This window comes from Scaptodrosophila lebanonensis, unplaced genomic scaffold (assembly GCF_003285725.1).
Source record: "Scaptodrosophila lebanonensis strain 11010-0011.00,11010-0021.00 unplaced genomic scaffold, SlebRS2 tig00000337-arrow-arrow-pilon, whole genome shotgun sequence".
NCBI lineage: Eukaryota > Metazoa > Arthropoda > Insecta > Diptera > Drosophilidae > Scaptodrosophila > Scaptodrosophila lebanonensis.
In genome coordinates, this window is record NW_022060653.1 from 37,501 (window position 1) to 47,561 (window position 10,061).

The window sequence follows — 10,061 nt, forward strand, 5'->3', positions numbered from 1 at the left end:
AAGGTCCGTGTTTTAATTGCATGTATTAGCTCTAGAATTACCACAGTTATCCAAGTAACTGTTAACGATCAAAGGAACCATAACTGATATAATGAGCCTTTTGCGGTTTCACTGTTAATTCGTGTGTACTTAGACATGCATGGCTTAATCTTTGAGACAAGCATATAACTACTGGCAGGATCAACCAGAATAATGTTATTTTATATATAATTTGTGTTTTGCTTTTTAAGCTTTTGTTTGTTTGGGCGGAACAAAATCTTGTATATATATTATATATACTTTTTGTGTACTGTGTACATTTTTGCATAATAATGCTTTTTGCCAGGGCGGCGACGGGCGGATTTATTTGTACATATAGTAGTGTGTGTTTTTCTTCATTTGCTTTTGTATGGGCGGAAATATTTTGCATTATCAATATAATATATACTTCTTTTGTATGTATTGTGTGGCAACATTTTTTTTTATAAAATTGGCAATTTAATAATATATTTTTGAATAAAAATATAATATACATATAGATTTTTTTTTGTCCAAATAAGTTCTATCCTTAACGTATATGGCCATCTTCTTATACGGCATTCATATTCGTCATTTTTATATTTAATAATATTATATAATGCTTTTTCATTTCAATAAACATATGTGTATCGGGTGTTTGGTCTCCATATATATTTTGGCATAATATTATTTTTGTTTGAATGTTTATATATTATTCCATTTTATTATAATATGCTTTTTATTACCAACGCTTTTTTAATAACACTTCGCTTATATATTTGTGTTATTTTATATATATTTAAGCATAATATTTTTATGCTTTTTATTTCAAGTAACATATATTTTATATGTTTTACTTGTATGTGTTGGTTATCCCCATTTTAAGTAAATTCATAAGCATTATTATTTTTCTTGGATATATATATATATTATTCATTTTTAATAATATGCCTTTGATGTTTGGTAACATGTATTTTATGTGTGTAGTAACATATTTTTATAAAGCATTAATATTATTAATGTAGGATATATAATGAACATTTATTTTTATAGACTAATCTATAATAATATGTAACATTTCGTTCAAAAATATTTTTATATTTTCACTTTCTGAAAATATTTGTGTGCTTGTAACATTTATTTAGTATGAATTAAATAAATTAATTCATTTTGAATATGAAATTTATAATTTCATATATTATGTGTGTGTGTTATTATATATAACTCTACCCATCTTCACTCGCGATGAGCTAGGGTAGGAGAAATATACATACAACACATATAACACACTATTTTTTGCGTACATATTAAAAATATATACACAAATAATGTGTCTTTTTGTTTGTTTGTTCATTTTGTTATTTAACGCTATTTTATATAGCGCAAATACTTTTTTTTTATTAATAAGTCATAACAAGTTATAACTATTAATTTTTCATTTTATATAATAGCCTCCCCAATAACTATATATAAAATTTTACACATGTATAAATACATGTGTACTGTGTTTCTGTCTTTGTACACTATATTAATTGTGTATAATTTTTATACACCTATAGTATATCAAAAACTCATTAAGAACATAGTTCTTAATGTATCACACCAGACTAATTAACGATATAGGGGCAACCAGGTCGGACTTGTTTGGTTTTTCCTACTCCCAAATATCTTTTTCTGTATAGAGGGATTCTAACGACCAGTCGTAATGAACCATAAAAAGGAACAAACTGTCGATACGAAAGAACCATATACATAGTAAAAATTAACGATAGAAGTAAAATATTACAACTATCTTTATGTATATTACGCTACGAATATACAGGATTTATTTGAAATCATTGATTTCTCTTTGCCATATGAAGTAGTTTTGTGCCACTATTTCTTTATGTGACACCTTTTTTTCAAAATATACCACTAAATTATCAAGCCTTCTATTATAATAAAAAAAATATTTACTATAATAGAATCAAGCTTCTCCACTATATATTATTATACTGATGTGTCTATTTATTTATGTGTTGCTGCCATATTATAATTCGTCAACCGCATCTCTATAAGCACTATTATTTTAATGATGCCCCAGTTCATTAAATATTATATGAAGTAATTTTACTTCGTGCTGATGCTAACTCCATGAAGTAGTTTTGTGCCACTACTTCTTTATGTGACAACTTTTTTTCAAAATATACCACTAAATTATCAAGCCTTCTATTATAATAAAAAAATATTTACTATAATAGAATCAAGCTTCTCCACTATATATTATTATACTGATGTGTCTATTTATTTATATGTTGCTGCCATATTATAATTCGTCAACCGCATCTCTATAAGCACTATTATTTTAATGATGCCCCAGTTCATTAAATATTATATGAAGTAATTTTACTTCGTGCTGATGCTAACTCCATGAAGTAGTTTTGTGCCACTACTTCTATCTGCAGTAGCATTTTTTCAAAATGTACCACTAAATTCAACATGTATTTATGCACCTCCATAACCAAACATAAATACATTTATAGTGTGTTTATTACGAATAAACACACTATATTTATTTTAATACCTTGGGACACCATTTGTATATATGGGCTTACTTTAAATTCCACCAGACTTTAGTAAAACCCATATATATTATATGTATTTTATGCACCTCCAAACATAAATACATTTATAGTGTGTTTATTATGAATAAACACACTATATTTATTTTAATACCTTGGGACACCATTTTTATATATGGGCTTACTTTAAATTCAACCAGACTATAGTAAAACCCATATATATTCTATACTAAATGCATCTGCACTATTAATGCCGCCACTACATTAATTTATATGAAAAAGTAATTTTACTTCTTCGTGCAGAAGCACACTCCACAAGTATGTTTTGTGCCACTACTTCTATCTGCAGTAGCATTTTTTCAAAATGTACCACTAAATTCAACATGTATTTATGCACCTCCATAACCAAACATAAATACATTTATAGTGTGTTTATTACGAATAAACACACTATATTTATTTTAATACCTTGGGACACCATTTGTATATATGGGCTTACTTTAAATTCCACCAGACTTTAGTAAAACCCATATATATTATATGTATTTTATGCACCTCCAAACATAAATACATTTATAGTGTGTTTATTATGAATAAACACACTATATTTATTTTAATACCTTGGGACACCATTTTTATATATGGGCTTACTTTAAATTCAACCAGACTATAGTAAAACCCATATATATTCTATACTAAATGCATCTGCACTATTAATGCCGCCACTACATTAATTTATATGAAAAAGTAATTTTACTTCTTCGTGCAGAAGCACACTCCACAAGTATGTTTTGTGCCACTACTTCTATCTGCAGTAGCATTTTTTCAAAATGTACCACTAAATTCAACATGTATTTATGCACCTCCATAACCAAACATAAATACATTTATAGTGTGTTTATTACGAATAAACACACTATATTTATTTTAATACCTTGGGACACCATTTGTATATATGGGCTTACTTTAAATTCCACCAGACTTTAGTAAAACCCATATATATTATATGTATTTTATGCACCTCCAAACATAAATACATTTATAGTGTGTTTATTATGAATAAACACACTATATTTATTTTAATACCTTGGGACACCATTTTTATATATAGGCTTACTTTAAATTCAACCAGACTATAGTAAAACCCATATATATTCTATACTAAATGCATCTGCACTATTAATGCCGCCACTACATTAATTTATATGAAAAAGTAATTTTACTTCTTCGTGCAGAAGCACACTCCACAAGTATGTTTTGTGCCACTACTTCTATCTGCGGTAGCATTTTTTCAAAATGTACCACTAAATTCAACATGTATTTATGCACCTCCAAACCAAACATAAATACATTTATAGTGTGTTTATTTGGAATAAACACACTATATTTATTTTAACACATGGGTATCTTCATATATAGTGTGTTTATAATGAATAAACACACTATATTTTAATGCATAGGTTATTTCATATATAGTGTGTTTATTATGAATAAACACACTATATTTATTTTAATGCATGAGCTACTTCATATGTAGTGTGTTTATTTTGAATAAACACACTATATTTATTTTAACTATACAAATGCATGTTATTTTAGTAATACATTTCATATAAAATGCTACAGCATAAAGAAGTAGTGGCACAAAACACCTATATATACATGGTGTCTGTTGCTTGAACAAACACTTGTATATATTATGAAGGAAAATTTTTCTTCATGGTGCGAGAACACCACTGACTCTATAGGTGTTTTGTGCCACTATTTCTTTATGCGGTAGCATTTTATATAAAATATATGACTAAAATGACATTTACCTCTATAGGTTAAATACGTTTATAGTGTGTTTATTTGGAATAAACACACTGTATTTTAATGCATGGGTTACTTCATATATAGTGTGTTTATTATTAATAAACACACTATATTTATTTTAACACATGGGTTACTTCATATATAGTGTGTTTATAATGAATAAACACACTATATTTATTATAATACCATGTGATACATTTAAGAAACATTTGTATTCCTTAATAAATGCATACTTTGTATGTACATTTATATATATTTACACATGCCAATACTATAATATAGTAAAATTGGCGTGCGGGTGTGCTTGTTTGTAACATTTCTGATATACTATGTACACATTCCAAAGTGATACATAGAGTTATTATATACTTAAGACTTTTCGCATATGCTCAAGTCAAGGGCAAGTATATATTTACGCATGCCAATACTATAATATAGTAAAATTGGCGTGCGGGTGTGCTTGTTTGTAACATTTCTGATATACTATGTACACATTCCATAGTGATACATAGAGTTATTATATACTTAAGACTTTTCGCATATGCTCAAGTCAAGGGCAAGTATATATTTACACATGCCAATACTATAATATAGTAAAATTGGCGTGCGGGTGTGCTTGTTTGTAACATTTCTGATATACTACTATGTACACATTTCATAGTGATACATAGAGTTATTATATACTTAAGACTTTTCGCATATGCTCAAGTCAAGGGCAAGTATATATTTATGCATGCCAATACTATAATATAGTAAAATTGGCGTGCGGGTGTGCTTGTTTGTAACATTTCTGATATACTATGTACACATTCCATAGTGATACATAGAGTTATTATATATTTAAGACTTTTCGCATAAGCTCAAGTCAAGGGCAAGTATATATTTACACATGCCAATACTATAATATAGTAAAATTGGCGTGCGGGTGTGCTTGTTTGTAACATTTCTGATATACTATGTACACATTCCATAGTGATACATAGAGTTATTATATACTTAAGACTTTTCGCATATGCTCAAGTCAAGGGCAAGTATATATTTACACATGCCAATACTATAATATAGTAAAATTGGCGTGCGGGTGTGCTTGTTTGTAACATTTCTGATATACTTATGTACACATTTCATAGTGATACATATATACTTAAGACTTTTCGCATATGCTCCAAGGGGCAAGTATATATTGACTTGTATATATTATATATTTACACGAGCCAATACTATACTAGAATATAGTAATTGGCATGCGCGTTCTTGTTTATAACATTTCTGATACTCTATGTACACATTCCAAAGTGATATACATAGAGTTATTATATACTTAAGACTTTTCGCATGCTCAAAGAGACAAGTATATATTAATTTTATACATAGGGACACCATTATGTATAATATTTTGTAGTATATAGGTGGGTGGTTATAATATATATAGGTTAAATATATATAAAAAAAAAATAATAATAATTAATAATAATGGCAGGCCTTAATGAATACACACACCACCACCAACAGTGAGTGAAACACCGGCTACCATTATTGATGATTCTCGATTGACTCTATATATATATATATTATATATTATTATATATACTACATGCACAATGTACAAAACCATTGCGAAGTCGTATATTTTTATATATAAACATATTATATATATCGTCGAATCATCAAGCAAAGGATAAGCTTCAGTGGATCGCAGTATGGCAGCTGCTCAACCACTTACAACACCTTGCCCGTTACAAAAGTCGTTTACAATTGATTCTAGGCTTTGTCATTGTATTAAATAATGTTTTAATAAGTAACTAGCATTGGCACCAGGTGATCGAAGATCCTCCAAAGTTAACTATGTTACTCATAACATTGGCATCACATATTCATTGTCGTTTATAAATGCATATAAACTTTTAATGATTTAGAAGCCATACAATGCAAATTGCCCCATTTTTATCATTGCAGTCCAGCACGGATACGACCTTAGAGGCGTTCAGGCATAATCCAACGGACGTAGCGTCATACCACTGTTCGCTCGAACAAGTATTGTGCCATAGGTCCGTACCTGCGGTTCCTCTCGTACTACGCAGGAATGCTGTCGCAACAACGTTTTTGTCATTAGTAGGGTAAAACTAACCTGTCTCACGACGGTCTAAACCCAGCTCACGTTCCCTTGCATGGGTGAACAATCCAACGCTTGGTGAATTTTGCTTCACAATGATAGGAAGAGCCGACATCGAAGGATCAAAAAGCGACGTCGCTATGAACGCTTGGCCGCCACAAGCCAGTTATCCCTATGGTAACTTTTCTGACACCTCTTGTTAAAAACTCTTTAAACCAAAAGGATCGATAGGCCGAGCTTTTGCTGTCCCTGTGTGTACTGGACACCGAGATCAAGTCAGCTTTTGCCCTTTTGCTCTATGTGTGGTTTCTGTCCGCACTGAGCTGGCCTTGGGACACCTCCGTTATTATTTGAGAGATGTACCGCCCCAGTCAAACTCCCTACCTGGCAATGTCCTTGAATTGGATCATACCGGAGTAATTGGAGTTATACCAAATTCATAAATTGAAAATACACATAAATGCGCATCCTCTCATTATTAGAATTTGTTTGCAATTATATAACAAACTCATGATACTTTGATCAAGAAGCTTGCATCAAAACCCAATACCATAAGATATATAAAAATATATCCGTATAATGGCTAGGAAATGATACACGTTCCATTTAATCAAGTAAGTAAGGAAACAATAAGAGTAGTGGTATTTCATTGGCGATACTAAACCGAAATCTAATATCTCCCACTTATTCTACACCTCTTATGTCTCCTTACACTGCCAGATTAGAGTCAAGCTCAAAAGGGTCTTCTTTCCCCGCTAATTATTCCAAGCCCGTTCCCTTGGCTGTGGTTTCGCTAGATAGTAGATAGGGACAGTAGGAATCTCGTTAATCCATTCATGCGCGTCACTAATTAGATGACGAGGCATTTGGCTACCTTAAGAGAGTCATAGTTACTCCCGCCGTTGACCCGCGCTTACTTGAATTTCTTCACGTTGACATTCAGAGCACTGGGCAGAAATCACATTGTGTCAACACCCGCTAGGGCCATCACAATGCTTTGTTTTAATTAGACAGTCGGATTCCCCAAGTCCGTGCCAGTTCTGAATTGATTGTTAATTGATAATCGTTATAATTTAAAAGAGCTAAAACTGAAAGGTTTAACCCCTCCAGATTAGTATTCTTAAAAATTTTAGCAAGAAAGTTCCACAATTGGCTACGTAACTAACAATCCGGGGAACAAATGACGATCATTAAAAATAATCGAAATTCTATTTACCCAGAACGAGAACATAAACCATGTTATTGTTTCCCAATCAAGCCCGATTATCTCAATCTTCAGAGCCAATCCTTATCCCGAAGTTACGGATCTAATTTGCCGACTTCCCTTACCTACATTATTCCATCGACTAGAGACTCTTCACCTTGGAGACCAGCTGCGGATATTGGTACGGCCTGTTGAGAAGTTTGCGTGTCCCCACCATAAATTTTCAAGGTCCGAGGAGAAAATATCGACACAACAGTATATGTCATGCTCTTCTAGCCCATCTACCATATCTCTCTGCGAAAGACTTCCATGGTAGTACGGCTATAAAACAGAAAAGAAAACTCTTCCGATATCTCTCGACGGCTTCTTTATGGTCGTTCCTGTTGCCAGGATGAGCACAAGGCCCATATTTAATAACAAACGGATACTCAACAGGTTACGGAATTGGAACCGTATTCCCTTTCGTTCAAAATTATTCAAGTGTATCAATAATAATATGTATGTTGTGTATATATATATATATTTTTACTTGAAAATTTTCGGCTTTCGCCTTGAACTTAGGACCGACTAACTCGTGATCAACCACTGTTCACACGAAACCCTTCTCCACTTCAGTCCTCCAAGGTCTCATTCGATTATTTGCTACTACCACCAAGATCTGTACCAATGGCGGCTCCATGCAGGCTTACGCCAAACACTTCTACGCACACCATTGTACCTTCCTACTCACTAAAGTTTCAAAATTTATATTTTTATATAAATATGAATCATTTACTTTAGCGGTAATGTATAGGTATACAACTTAAGCGCCATCCATTTTAAGGGCTAGTTGCTTCGGCAGGTGAGTTGTTACACACTCCTTAGCGGATTACGACTTCCATGTCCACCGTCCTGCTGTTTTAAGCAACCAACGCCCTTTCATGGTATCTGCATGAGTTGTTAATTTGGGCACCGTAACATTACGTTTGGTTCATCCCACAGCGCCAGTTCTGCTTACCAAAAGTGGCCCACTGGGCACATTATATCATAACCTTAAACTTCATTTCAAGAAAGTTAAGGTTCTTACCCATTTAAAGTTTGAGAATAGGTTAAGATCGTTTCGACCCTAAGGCCTCTAATCATTCGCTTTACCAGATAAGATTATTTTATGCAATATATAAATGCACCAGCTATCCTGAGGGAAACTTCGGAAGGAACCAGCTACTAGATGGTTCGATTGGTCTTTCGCCCCTATACTCAATTCTGACAATCGATTTGCACGTCAGAACTGTTTCGGTCTTCCATCAGGGTTTCCCCTGACTTCAACCTGATCAAGTATAGTTCACCATCTTTCGGGTCACAGCATATATGCTCAAGGTACGTTTCCAGTTAGAGGTATAAATAATATAAATATTATTATACATAACTATATAGAGCGCCCCGGGATTGAATTAATAAACTATATAAAATAATTTAAAAACTAATCCCATTTGTATTGGTAGTCAAGTTAATTACGCCATTAGGTTTATAAAATAAATCCCCAATGACTTGCATATATGTTAGACTCCTTGGTCCGTGTTTCAAGACGGGTCCCGAAGGTATCCTGAATCTTCGCATTGTTAATCATACAAGTGCCTTATAATAAATATAAATATCATAGATATAAATCTCATTATATAATTTCGAAAAATTAACACACTGTATTTCATATCAATCTATCAGCACTTTATCAAATTTAATGACATTTATTCTATGTTATCAATGGGCAAGCCATAATAATTTGAATAAAACTATAAGCCATATTTTATGATAAATTTTTGTATATGCTAATAGATTACAATGTCCTTATATGGGAAAATGCACACTATTATTAATAATATTTATTAAATATTATAATTATAATGATGAATTTCCCATAATGGATATTCAGGTTCATCGGGCTAACCTCTAAGCAGTTTCACGTACTATTAACTCTCTATTCAGAGTCTCTTTTCAACTTTCCCTCACGGTACTTGTTTACTATCGGTCTCATGGTTATATAGTTTTCGATGGAGTTTTACCACCCCACTTAGTGCTGCACTATCACGCCACCACGACTCTTTGGAAATCATCATCTAGTAATCATCTAACGTTATACGGGCCCTGGCACCCTCTATGGGTAAATGGCCTCATTTAAGAAGGACTTAAATCGTTAATTTCTCATACTAGCATATAGATGTTCCATACACTGCATCTCACATTTGCCATATAGACAAAGTGACTTAGTGCTGAACTGTTTTCTTTTCGCTCGCCGCTACTAAGAACATCCTTGTTAGTTTCTTTTCCTCCCCTAATTAATATGCTCTTAAATTCAGGGGGTAGTCCCCTATGAGTTGAGGTTGTATAAATATAT

The 10,061-nt window shown here is 32.3% G+C and overlaps 2 non-coding genes across 2 annotated transcripts in view; both read right to left on the minus strand.

Moving 5' to 3' along the window:
- The window catches only part of LOC115630143, a 2,001-nt gene extending 1,810 nt beyond the window's left edge, over positions 1 to 191 (minus strand). Inside the window, exon 1 of the ribosomal RNA XR_003996014.1 lies at positions 1 to 191. This exon is cut by the window's left edge and continues 1,810 nt beyond it. This is a non-coding gene — a ribosomal RNA (small subunit ribosomal RNA).
- Positions 192 to 6,032: 5,841 nt separating this feature from the next.
- Positions 6,033 to 10,050, minus strand: LOC115630146. Its single transcript, XR_003996017.1, has one exon. It is a non-coding gene; the product is annotated as a large subunit ribosomal RNA (ribosomal RNA).
- Positions 10,051 to 10,061: the final 11 nt, after the last annotated feature.